Raw genomic sequence first — 13,629 nt, 5'->3', positions numbered from 1 at the left:
CAACCCCAAAACGTTGCTGGCGAGACATCACAGGCACAACCCACTGTCGCCTCTCTAGCTGCTGAGTTAGCAGATATGCGGTCCCTTTTTGTTCAACAACAAAAACTCTTCTCCCAATAGTAGGAACTTATCTCCCAGTAACAAGCCTTCTTTGGCTAGAGAATTGATGCGGTAATTGAGCGAGTTGAAGATGTGCAATGCAGTGCTGCTATGGCAAGGCAGGCGTTGATCAACACTCAACGCAACACTTATACGATCCACCTGCACCAAAAGTAAATAGCGGAGTGCAACAATGAGTACTAAAATTTCCTTACAGCATACCTTCATGGTCCCATGGTGCCTCTACATCTTCAGCAGTCTCTGATCTTTGAAGAAACTCCTCCCGTACCACATCAAAACCCTCCTTCGGAACCTCATGCTCCTCAATAATCTTTACCTTTAATTTTATTACGGTCATTCTGTATTTTAATTTCAATTCATTATTTTTTTAAGTTAGCTAAATTATTTGATTCTTTGTACAAGCAAACATTTTTGTATTGCGTTAATTGTAATCTTTTGTATACTTAGTTAATATTCAATACAATTGAGTACATATTCTCTCTATTTGCCTGTACCTTTTCTTTATCATCCTTTGTCATTTTTTGCGATATTCTTGATCTTTTATTTTTGCGTTCTTCATTGCGCTGCCATGATGTATAATATGTTTACGCTTAGAAACATTTCCCATACTTTGTAACTTCTAACTAACATTTAGTCAATTTGTGGCTATAGCAACACTTTACCTTTTACCCTTCAAAGTTCTGCTCAAACCTTCTTTTTGAAATTTTTTTTCTAAGTGTTTGTCTATTCTGCCCAAACAACACAATGAGAACCTTGCGCAGCTCTAAATTTAGGGGTGGGGAAGGTCTGAACAGATGAGACCAAGATTATGCGGTCCTTAAGAAAATGCGTTCATTTTCTGTTAGAAAAATGAACAAAAAAAAAAAAAAAAAAAAGCCATACAAAGCTCCAATGTCAATGCAAGGGAAAAGCTCAAAAACATTCCTAACCTGATAAGAGTTAGTTGTGAAAGGAACCTACTCGTAGTTGGATGTTCGCATGACACCCGTGGGAGCAAGCCAAAACAAAGGCGGGTTTCCAAGAACGATGCATTATGAAAAGAGAAAAACGAGAAAAAGAAAAATAAAAGAATGCAAGAGACAACTCCTCTGAATATCATGAGTTAAAGTTGAGATTTGCACACAACCGTAGTTGGATGTTCGCATGATACCCGTGGGAATAAGCCAAAACGAAGAGTGTAACCATGATCAACAGTCTTTAAATAAATGACGCAAAATTTGACCACCGCATATGGACGCATCAAGTTGTTTTGACAAAGAAGAGGTAAACATTCTTTTTAAAACTAGAAAAGCATTTTTTTAGCAGAAATTTGTGGTATAGAAGAATAAAGTAGGGCTTTGTTATGAATTAGCAAGAATAGAAGGAAATTGCATTGTCAAGTAATGTGCCTAAGTGTAGCATTTGGAGCAACCAATCGACGCAAAAATATAGGATAGGAATTGAGCATTACTACCTTAGTAGAAGATATGCTTGAGGACAAACATATATCTAAATTTGAGGGTGTGATAACTTGTAGAAATACAAGTTATTTATGCTGCTTTGTTTAGATATTGCGGTTAAAAGAGAGAAAATATGCGTCGATTGTATGGAAATTGGCTAGGAAATGCAATAATTATAAATTATCGCCAATACACCCACTAACACCATTGCGATGATAGAAAAAGATGTTTCCATTCTGTTTTGCAGGAAATCAAGTCACCGCTTGGGATCAAGGCTCAAAAAGAAACTGAACAACATATCACCGCCGCATTGCACCTGTCAATCAATAATGAAGAAATGATCAACGCAATGACGGCGTAGGCGACAGTCAATCCAGAGCTGAACTTCAACTGTATGCGGTAATAAAAAACAACACTGCATGCGAGCACACGATCGAAGATGCAAATGAGCAATGCAATTGCGGAGGATTCTGACACATGTACAGCTAACTGTTGTGCATTTTTTACGAATTGATTGTATAACAGAAGGAATATTTATTCCACAATTTTCGGAGCTGCCATAACAATAAAGTGGGGTCCACACTACAAAGAGTCAAAGCCTTCATCTATAAATACCCTCAGAGAATTCACTGAAAGAGATACTTGATACGAGGCTATTTTGATATTTGTATATTGAGAGAGAGACTGGTCTGAGTGCTGATTGGAGAAGATCCTAGAAGAATTAAGAGACAAGGCTGAGAGGTGAGTCTCAAGGCAAATCATTCCATATCCCCGCCATGAAGCTCTGTACCAAGGTCACCTCTACCGGACGAGCAAGCCTGAGAGGGAAGCTCTTCCTTCCATTCAATCAATACGCCGACAAGCAATTCTACCGTCCAGATCTGTGTCAAGACGTTGGCACTCTTCTGTATTTTTTTCTCTCTCTTATTCATCAATTGTATTTCATCTTCTTAATCTCTATCATTCACACCATGTATCAGACACTAAATATTAGTATTGAATGTCATGATCCTTTTCATCTCAATTTTCTATCTATTTCCATTCCTCCATGAATCGCTTTCTCCACGATGTTTTCTTAATCCCTTGGTAATTAGAATGAATCTAACAAGTAAATTAATATGTACTAAAGAAATAAATATGTTTAGCTAAAGCATGCTAGACGACATCTTCACATGTGAGAGCAAAAGTGAAGATGTCATTATGCCTGTCGAGAGAAGGTTAGAAGAGTGTGTTAACTAAAGCGAGAAGTACTTCCAGAGATGGAAGCAATCTTGCGTTCGTTACGTTCATCCCTAACTTTACTTTACCGTAATTTACCTTTCTGTATAAACACACTACTTTTATTAATTGAAAAACCCCTGGTCGCATATATCACGAATGTAACACATTGACCTAAAACAATCCACGTGTCCGACCTTGGATCACTCTGAGAAACTTGCGTTGGAATTACACTTGNGTTAACTAAAGCGAGAAGTACTTCCAGAGATGGAAGCAATCTTGCGTTCGTTACGTTCATCCCTATTTCACCATAAAGATGTGGGAAACACGGCCGATCACCGAGAGGTGTACATCAAGGGAAAGCAGAACCGTAGTTTTGACTTAAACGAAATTAATGAACTTGCGATGTTTATACTAGTTATCTTTTCTCTTTCTGTTTCATACATAAAGCCTTGCCACCACATAACACGGCCCTTTGTATAATCTTCACAGTTGGTCTCAAACTCGGTATCATGTATCATGTATCCTGTATCTTGTATCATGTTAGCTTAGGTTTACTTTTATCGCACATTTACTTTATTATCGCATCTTTACTTTACTACACAACTTTACTTTACCGTAATTTACCTTTCTGTATAAACACACTACTTTTATTAATTGAAAAACCCCTGGTCGCATCTATCACGAATGTAACACATTGACCTAAAACAATCCCTGTGTTCGACCTCGGATCACACCGAGAAACTTGTGGTGGAATTATACTTGGTTCCAATGTAAGGAAACTTGTGACAATGCATAGCATATTACAAGATTTTCATTAATAACGCATATCTAGAAGTAGTATCGCATAAAAAGTGTCTGAATAAGCATAACATAGTATCCACATTCCATTTCCATCCCGAGTCATCAAGTTTATGGCAACATGAGCTTGCATGATCCATCATTCATCACCATCCACATGCTTATTTAGAACGCATTCAACATTATGTCTGTCAAGTTTATGGCACCGTTGCCGGGGAACTGGTAATGGGAACATGGACTTGTATCTTGCATTCTATTCATCCATGCGTTGTATAAGACATAAGAATAAAAAATTGTATGTTTACACACCGCCCATCCATGGCACCATCGGTAGCCTTGACACACATCTGCTGGAAGCAAGACATTGCTTCCAGCTAGCCGTTTCCATTTCTCTTCTTTTCTTATATTGTATTATTACATTTGGCTTAAGGATTAATACATTTGTGATCAATGCATTTCTATATTTCCTTCGATTCCATCTCCAGTTTCCTATCAGCATCCTTAAAATTCAGTTATTCATTAGTGAGATTTCTATAGTATTGCATGCTTAATCATACGACATAGGATATGAAGCATCTTTAGCAAAACCCACCGAAGTAGTGGCGTTTGCATGAGATACTTGAGAAAACCTTTATTTCTTAGTGTGAAGCTGTAGGCAACGACGTTGTCTATAAGCAGACACAATGCTTTGGTCTATGAGTTAAATCTAGCAGCAAACTTAACTGCCCAGGAGACGTAAGTGGTTGGTTTGCATTAAGCATGTAAGCAAGTGTTCACTAGAATAAGGATAATCTTTACGTCAACCAGGCTTTTGCAGTTACCTTGTCTTATGCATGCGTCCAACACACCTTTAGAGCTACTCGAGAGAGAGTCTAAAGAAATAACCTAAGACTTGAGAGAGCTAGGTTAGAATCAAGGCTTGGGAGAGCTAGATTAAGATCGCATAAGCAAGAATGGAGACTTAGGAATACGTTTTGTTTGTTATTACAAATCACGTGCATTTGCGTCAATCATGTATGGCATGATCGCATTAGTTTGCGTTGGCTGAGGTTGCCCTTGCAGTCAAGCTTAGGGTTACAATGAAGACCTCCTCACATTTTATCTATTTTTCCATGCATTTTACTACGCGTCAACAATTGTCGTGTCTCTACCTCTCATTCATATTCTCATCGCTTAATCTGATAGCTAGGAGTAGGAGTTGTTTATAACTTAAAACCCCCATCATTCTTTTATTCATCTGCCGCAAACACATCACTGCATACATTTAGTTACAAGTCCCTGAGTTCGACCTCAGATCACTCGAGAAACATGCATTCGCATTATACTTGGCGTGAGCACAAGAAAACTTGTGATAGGAACGCATGGTCATCGCATATAAGAGTAACGCATTTTCATTCCAATGCATGACCACCGGCGCATGAGAATCAACGCATAACCTAAGACATTCATCGCATATTGCGTTCACCATAATTTTAGCCATTAAGTTTTTGGTGGCTAAAATTCAATCACCAAGTTTTTGGTGCCGTTGTCGGGGACTTGGCAGCTGATAGTTTGTTTATGTTTTCGTAGGCAACCTTTTTATCTTAGGAGTATTGCAGTTTGTGCGACCAAGTTGCAATCAATATTGAAGTGTAGGCGATGCGCCGAAAGCCAGTATTGGCCCCAAGATAGAAGGGCAATCAGTCGCATGAGTTGAAGGTAGTTCTAAACACATGGTGGCCAACATGTGCCCAACAATTGTCAGAAGTTCCAATGGTCAGGGCATCGTGACCTAAGCAATTGAGAGAAATCTCCTACATGGAAGACTTGTTGCGGTGACATCACTCCAATTTCTCCAAGTACATCTTCTACTCTATGTTTACTTTGCTTTGCTTAGTTTAGATTATTTTTTTTATTGTTATTTTGGATATGCGGTTTCTTCCTTGGTTGTGGTGTGTTTGCTCTTTGTAGGTGCGACACTAATTCTCCTCGGTGCGCAGTTACAACGGAAGGACCTTCCACTTCATTCAATGCATGGCTTCGATCGCATGAATTCCAAAGCATGGTCACATGCGTTATTCCACTTAAGGTTCTTTCTTGTTATCTTTTATGCATTATCCTTTTGAAATTCTCTTTGTCTGATTGCGTTCCTTTGCGATGCATCTATAATGGTACGTATAATTCACTACATCTGCTAACTAAGCATCGCTAGGCTCTCCTTACTTTTAATAGCTTCTTCAAATTTTGAAAGTCTTAAGATTTATTTTGTGCAAACCTTCGCTCAAACATTTGTTACTGCATTCCTGTTGATTTTGTTTTTAGCTTTGCGGTGAGAATGCTGCTAACCTCTAAGTTTGGGGGTGGCAGCGATCCTGGAGAATTGCGTTCATTACATTGCGATCATTTATTAAAAATTTTGAGAATAACAACTCCATTGTCAACGCAATGGGGAAACCCATGTTGATAAGAGTTAATTTGTGAAAGGCATTTACCTATAGTTAGATGTCCGTGGGGGCAAGCCAAAACGAAGGTAAGTCGCCAGGATCAACGCATAAGCACAACTTCTCTATCGGGCACAAGCCAAATCAAGCAAGACAAGAGTTGAGTTGAATATGGAATGCAACCGAAGTTGGATGCCCGCATGACACACGTGGGGGTAAACCAAAACAAAGAGCGTAACCAGGTTCAATGCCGCATTTGAATAAGTAATCGCAAAGTCTTGAATTGTTTTAAACGAACGCATTCTCAAAAGCTAAACTCAAAGTTGCGGGGAATGAATAAAAAGTTTTTGAGCAAAGGCTTTCTGGATTTAAACTTAGAAAAGATCTTTTTGGTGAAGCAACCAAAGTGGAGGAGAGCGTTGCGACCATGGTCAAAGGTATGAGTAAATTATATTCTGAGAGGCAATCATCAAAAGGGAAAGCCAGAGGGTGAGTTAAGAATTTCTTGAGTATAACGCATGCTTGAGGACAAGCATAATTCTAAGTCTGGGGGTGTGATGACGGGCATAAATGCACGTCATCTTAGGCTTTTTATTTAGAATTATGAGGATTGTTAAGTGAAATATGTGGCAAATATGTTAGGAATTCATGAGAAAATGAGTTTGTGTCGTTCGGCAGTAAGAATCTTGGTTAACCCACTATTATGCGTTGTTATGCGTTCAACTGTCTATCTTTGTAGCTAACGTAAGAAGAGGACGCAATGCGGAAGCCGGCTATCGCAAGATGACCGCATGCGAAGAATTTCTCCATCGCAAAGGCGAACGCCATACGTTGACACATGATGTTGTGGCCATCAACCGCATGTGTCCATCGCATAGAAGTTACGATCATCAAGCCATTGCGATCATCACATAGAAGTTGCGGTCATCGAGCGAATGTAGTCATCAGATTGAGGCTACATTGATGATAACCCATAATAGAGGGGTGAACACAAGGTTTGGTGGAATGGAAGCATGAACGCATATCTCAGGAGAATCAAAATATGATGTTGACATTTCACCTACCACACATTAGCAGCAGAGATTCAGAAAAGAACCATCGGCCGTGAATGTCAGAATCAGAGTAGGTCCATTAATGTTGTCGGCGATCAAGCTCTTATAAATAGAGGTCGTCTGAGCAAAATTTTCATTTTATCCAAGGTTTTTTCGCCTGAGGCTCGCCTTAGGCAGATCCTTGTGATCCAGACGAATGCATGAGAAGAAAGCTGAGAGTTCTTCATCTCTTTCATCCATTCCGAGTGACCGGAGCCTTCGCCGAAGTTAGAGCTCGAGAGAGTCAGCTCCACCGCCCATCCATGGCACCACCGGCAGCCTTGATACACATCTGCTGAAAGCAAGACATTGCTTCCAACTAGCTGTTTCCATTTCTCTTCTTTCCTTATATTGTATTGTATTACATTTTGGCTTAAGGAATTAATACATTTTGTGATCAATTCATTTCTATATTTCCTTCGATTCCATCTCCATGTTCCTTTACTTAGCATCCTTAACATTCATTATATTCACTTAGTGAGATTGCTAGAGTATCGCATACTTAATCATGCGGCATAGAAATATGAAGCATGTAGCAAACCACCAGGAGGTGTGCGTTGCATGAGTACTGTGAGAAAACCTTATTTGCTTAGTGTGAAGCTATAGCAATGCTTGTCTATAGGCAGATGTAATACTTGTCTATGAGTAAAATCAACAACAACTAACTGCCCAAAAGGGTAAGTAGTTGGTCGCATTAAGCAATGTAAGCAAGTGTTCACTAGGAATAGGAATAATCTTACGTCAACCAGGCTTTTGCAGTTACCTTGTCTTATGCATGCATCCAACACACCTTTAGAGCTACTCGAGAGAGAGTCTAAAGAAATAACCTAAGACTTGAGAGAGCTAGGTTAGAATCGAGGCTTGGGAGAGCTAGATTAAGATAACATAAGCAAGAATGGAGACTTAGGAATAAGTTCTGTTTGCTATTACAAATCATGTGCATTTGCGTCGGGCATGTATGGCATGATCGCATTAGTTTGCGTTGGCTGGGGTTACCCTTACGGTCAAGCTTAGGGTTGCGATGAAGACCTTCTCATATTTTATCTATTTTTCCATGCATTTTACTACGTGTCAACAGTTGTCGTGTCTCTGCCTCTCGTTCATATTCTCATCGCTTAATCTGATAGCTAGGAGTAGGAGAAGTTTGTAGCTTAAAACCCCCATCATTCTTTTATTCATCCACCGCAAACACATCACCATATACATTTAGTTACAAGTCTGAGTTCGACCTCAGATCACTCAAGAAACTTGCGTTCGCGTTATACTTAGCGCGAGCGTAAGAAAACTTGTGAGAGGAACGCATGGTCATCCCATATAAGAGTAACGCATTTTCATTCTAATGCATGACCACCGACGCATGAGAACCAACGCATAACCTAAGACATACATCGCATATTGCGTTCACCATAATTTTAGCAATCAGGTTTTTGGCTGCTAAAATTCAATCACCATCTTTCTTATTTTTTTTAGTTATAATTTCTCTTTAACTTTTAAACAGAAACAATGATAACTGGTTGAAATACAAGTTATTACAGCTCAAATAAGTAAAATAATGAGAGAATTTGATGGTAAAATAAGCAATATCATGTCCAAAAGCACTAAAATGAAAGGAATTGCGATCCCAAGCGCCCATCGCATGAAAGCAGTTAATTTACTTATTTTGTGCAAAAAAAAAATGCGATGGCGAAAGTGAAATTGCAATCCAAAGGAACAAGGCGTCAACGCGCTTGAAGATTGCGATCGCAAGTCATGTGATCATATGCGATCGTGAGAAGTTTCTTAAAAAGGTGGCCGCATAAAGACTGCGCATTAAGGTGACAGCATAATAAACCACGATGGGACAGAAAGCTGATAATGGTCGAATCCAACTTTAGTTGACAAGTCGTTAAAAGCCACACTGTAGCAAGTACACTTAACTTTCGGTGACCATTAATCGGTGCATCAAAACAGGGGAATTAATGTCGCCCATCATTGCAATCATTAGCAAGAAAGGCTGCTTCACCTTAAGCTCTATAAATACTAAAGGTCACCAATGTAAAAAGGGGTTAACAAGTTACAGAGCTTAGCATTTTAGAGAGTCAATCAGTTAGTCCATTCTCGCGAACTTATACTTGGAGGAAGGAGAAGAGCAAGAAGACGAGGAAGCTGAGAGATCATTCCCAGACAGATCGAGAGACTGCCAGAAAGCGTTAAGAAGAAGAGAGGGCCAACACTTGCAAGAGCAAGAATACATATGTGGAATAGAGTTGGAGTGAAAAAGAGCAGTGTAACAGTCCACGGGAAGCAAGACATTGCTTATTGGGCTTCTTATCTCTCAATCCATCTGCTATTTTGTATTTAGTACTTTATTTACAGAAAATGGAAATCTCATTTCAATTTATGTTCAATCTCTCCATACCTTGCATGAGTAGCTAAATTTCTGAATGGGTTGAGAAGTACTTAGCTAGCATGACTTAAGATTTACATTTTATGTGATCATCTTGTCTTATGTATACATCATTTACTCCTTAGAAATACTTGAGAGAGTAGTCTAAAGATAGAATCAAGAAATGAGAGAGTCAGATTAGAATCTAGGCTTGAGAAAGTCATATTAGAATTGCATAAGCAAGAAATAGAAACTTAGACATAAGTTCTATTGCTATTTACACATCGCATGCACCCTAGAAATAGGAATGATTGTATGCGGTCACCTTGTTTTATGTGTGCATCATTCATCATCGCATAGACAAGAGTAGAGGCTTAAACATAAGTCCTATCGACTGTTTCGCATACACATCACATGCATCCTAGAAATAGGAATTATGGCATTCTGCATTGAGAAATGATGTGCTGTTATTTGTGTGTAGCATGATCGCATAACTTGTGCACAATCTTAGGAAATGTTAGCTAAACCCTTTCTCAACCCCTTCATTACATACTCATTCTAACTCTGCGCTTTCATCAACTCTACGTTCAACTCCATCGCATAGGAAAAACCTTAATCAAAACACCATCCACTTCATTTGTTTTACTACCACAACAGAATCAAAGTGTCTTTCGCATATTTGCTTAGTAGTCCCTGTGTTCGACCCTGGACTTACCAAGAAACCTAAGAAGGCTTATACTTGGGTCTTGTTAGGAAAACTTGCATGATCATCACATAACACACATCATCGCAAACTCACACAATAACACATCATAATTACACGCATCAAACAACTAAAAAAATCATTGCACACAACAAGGTGTTTATAACATTTATAAAGTAACCTATGTGTCATGCTTCATGCAATGTCCGGTCATTACTATACATAAATTTTATATAACGCGTAATAACCAAGCAAACATGCTATCATTCACCCTTATACTATAACAATTATAATATAAAGATGATGCATGTTAATGCTATTTATGCATACATAAATATAACTCTTATATTATATGATGCATGAGCATGCTCTTACATAATTAAATCACGCTTCTCTAAATTATAACATTTACAATAAAGAGATGATGCATGACCAATGCATAATTTAAGGTGGGATTTACAATATGTACATACCATATGACAAATAAAATAAACCATACATCTCATGTATAAAACCGTAGATTAATGGACCAGGATGAACTAACTCCAAACCAGAATGAAAATTCTATCTATTACATCGCATGTAATAAATTAAGGATTAATGGACCGAAATGAGTCTTAAAAAAATCGGAATGAAATAACCTTATCTATTACATTTTTCATCGAGCGAACCGGTTCACAGATGAACTGGGTCTTGAACCGCCAGGAGGACTACATCATGTAGTAAACGCCGAAGGTAGACGATCGCCCAGCGCGCACTAGACGATAGACGCAAAAACTAAACAATCGCGTAGACGACAACGAGGTTGCGAAGCCTGATCGTCTAGGCAATCGCTTATGCGACAGGTAAACGATTTACCTTGCGTTACTAAGCGATCGTTTAGTCAGTTACTAAGCGATGAAGCTTGCTGAGCTAAAGGATCGTCTAGTACACGCGCATGTTAAACAATACGTGAGCATCCCATCGTCTACACGACCCGATACTCAGCGATCGCTTACCCATCGTCTACACGACGCGATCAACCCTTGATCATCTCCTTCCTCGAAGAACTGCAACCCTTGCTTCAATCTTTTTCACGAACGACTCAAGACTCAAACAGACTTTGAATTATAGACTCGATAATGATTATTAATGCCCAAAAACATAGAGGACTTTACAAACAACCGAAAAATGTAAAAGAATTAAATCAAACTGAGGCTAACATCCACGAAAACATCCATTAATCCGTACATCCAAAGAAATTCAATGATTAAATAGAGCAGATATGCACCCACCAAGAATGTATATGTAATTCGTTGCAACAATGAAATTGGAGTATCAGAATCTAGCTCTGATACCAATTGAAGGAACTCTTAATGAAGAGCATCCATGAGCACATTCAGATCTTTTCGATTTTATCGTGACCGAAATACAACACATACATTCTAACAGACAGTTATGCAATTTACATTAATTACCAGCATGCTTTGAACACTAAAACACAAGGGCAAAAGTTCTCATACCATTTGAAGACCCTCTTCAAACGTTCAACTCAGAAGCAGTGGAAGAACCTCTACACGAATCCTATCGCCCAGCAAACCAGTCGGCTGTAGCAACACAGTCGTCCACGCGAACAATCACAAACAAGAAAGAAATGAGGATGACACCACCAAATGGAGCCCTTAGTATTCTCGGAGTGAGAATCCAATGTGTGGTCTTTGGTGAATTTGGTAGAGGTCGGAGAAAAGAAAATTCGTGTAGATGATAAGCAAGTGGGAGAGAAAGAGCTATCGTATAGCTATATGCTTATCGTTTAGAAGAAGCTACATGATCGTGTAGGTTTTACTAAACGATCGTATAATAAATGGTAAATGATCGTTTAGAAAATTCGGCACGCGATATGATCGTTTAGGAAAGCTAAGCGATCGTTTAGGGATGAGCGTGCAATCGTTTAGGTGCTGGTGTGCGATCGTTTAGACGATGAGCGACTATCGTATAGGCTCTCAAGCTAGGCGATCGTTACGTTTTCATACCGATTGCAAATTTTTTAAACTCTTGCAAAATGAAACAAATTTTCATTTTATTCTTCGGTTACAACAACCAACTTCGTATTCTCCCACTAATGCACGACCGAGAGAATTTTTAGGCTAGTTATCATATAATTAACCAATTTAATAATTAATGAATATAATCATGTTATATTTTTACCCTATAGTTTGATATCACCTATTTACTTTAGTAATTTCTCCTCTACTTGATATAAATCATATTTATATCTATTTCCTCCAAAATAATGTATCTCATATATTTAGTCAATTATATCATATATAATTGAACTCCCTCTTGTCAATTTGAACATTTCAAACTTACCCAAACACTGAATCTTGACTTTATCCAAACTACCCAGGGAACCTAATGGACCTATGGCTCGAAGCTCCAACGGTACGTGAATAGCTGACTAAACTCTTTAGCCACGAGATCCACCATCCATTAACTGTTAGGCATTCCACTAAAGACTAACAGTTGAACTCTTCTTACCACAGATATATTTCTGTGTCCATCAGATATAACCAATCATGAGTACAATGACCCTTCACAGATGCTCGTAAGTACAGCTAGGCCAATTTACTGTTTTTCCCCTGTAGTTACATCTCACTCCTTAAGTACCACTGATTTCTCTAATGAACAATACAACATAGTCCAATTATGTGTGAACACCTTTTGGGCCAAGAGAAGGTGTGTGGCGCCACATCGTTCAAGCCCTAGAATCAGCCCTTAAGGGAGCTATCTATCTACTTATCCCTACTTCGGGAAAGGAGTGAATTCCATCTTGTGTAGTTGAGTTCCCAGCTCCCAAATCAAACGAATCCCCAAAATGGTAGGTTTGAATCAGCAACCTGGCCACTCGTACCCATACAAATCAAAGAACCATCCTCAATGGCAGAAGTTCTCAACTTACTCAGGATTGAGGTCATGTTACCTATGGTCATCCTAGTGAAGTGACGTCTTTGTTATGAACGGTGTTATATAACGAGACATTAACATTTCGTGGTCAGGTCTTATACAAACTCTTTGTATAGGATGCCCCTGCTTCATGTCCTCTACACGAATAATCAGGATCAGACCATTTGTGATAAGTCACAACACTTGTGACCATTCCACAAAGCGGGTCGCATCCATAGCGTTACCAGGATAAGGTTTCCCTCATATATCCATATACTACAGACCATTTTGGTTATCACTCAAGACATAAGCCACTTGTATGTCATCACATACATGCTTAAGTTACATACATATAACCAGGGATTTTATGTTTATTAGTTTGTGGTAAAGCAAATAAAACATACAACTGAGAAAAAATAAGATGTGAAGTAAATATCATATATTATACAACATAAGCATTCGTACAAACTGTTTACAAACTACAGGACACGAGACTTTAGGGCATCAACCTCAATAATATGTAGATGATATCCTACTCATTGGGAATGAT

This window comes from Benincasa hispida, unplaced genomic scaffold (assembly GCF_009727055.1).
Source record: "Benincasa hispida cultivar B227 unplaced genomic scaffold, ASM972705v1 Contig123, whole genome shotgun sequence".
NCBI classification, from domain to species: Eukaryota; Viridiplantae; Streptophyta; class Magnoliopsida; order Cucurbitales; family Cucurbitaceae; genus Benincasa; species Benincasa hispida.
Note: the sequence above shows the minus strand (reverse complement) of the source record.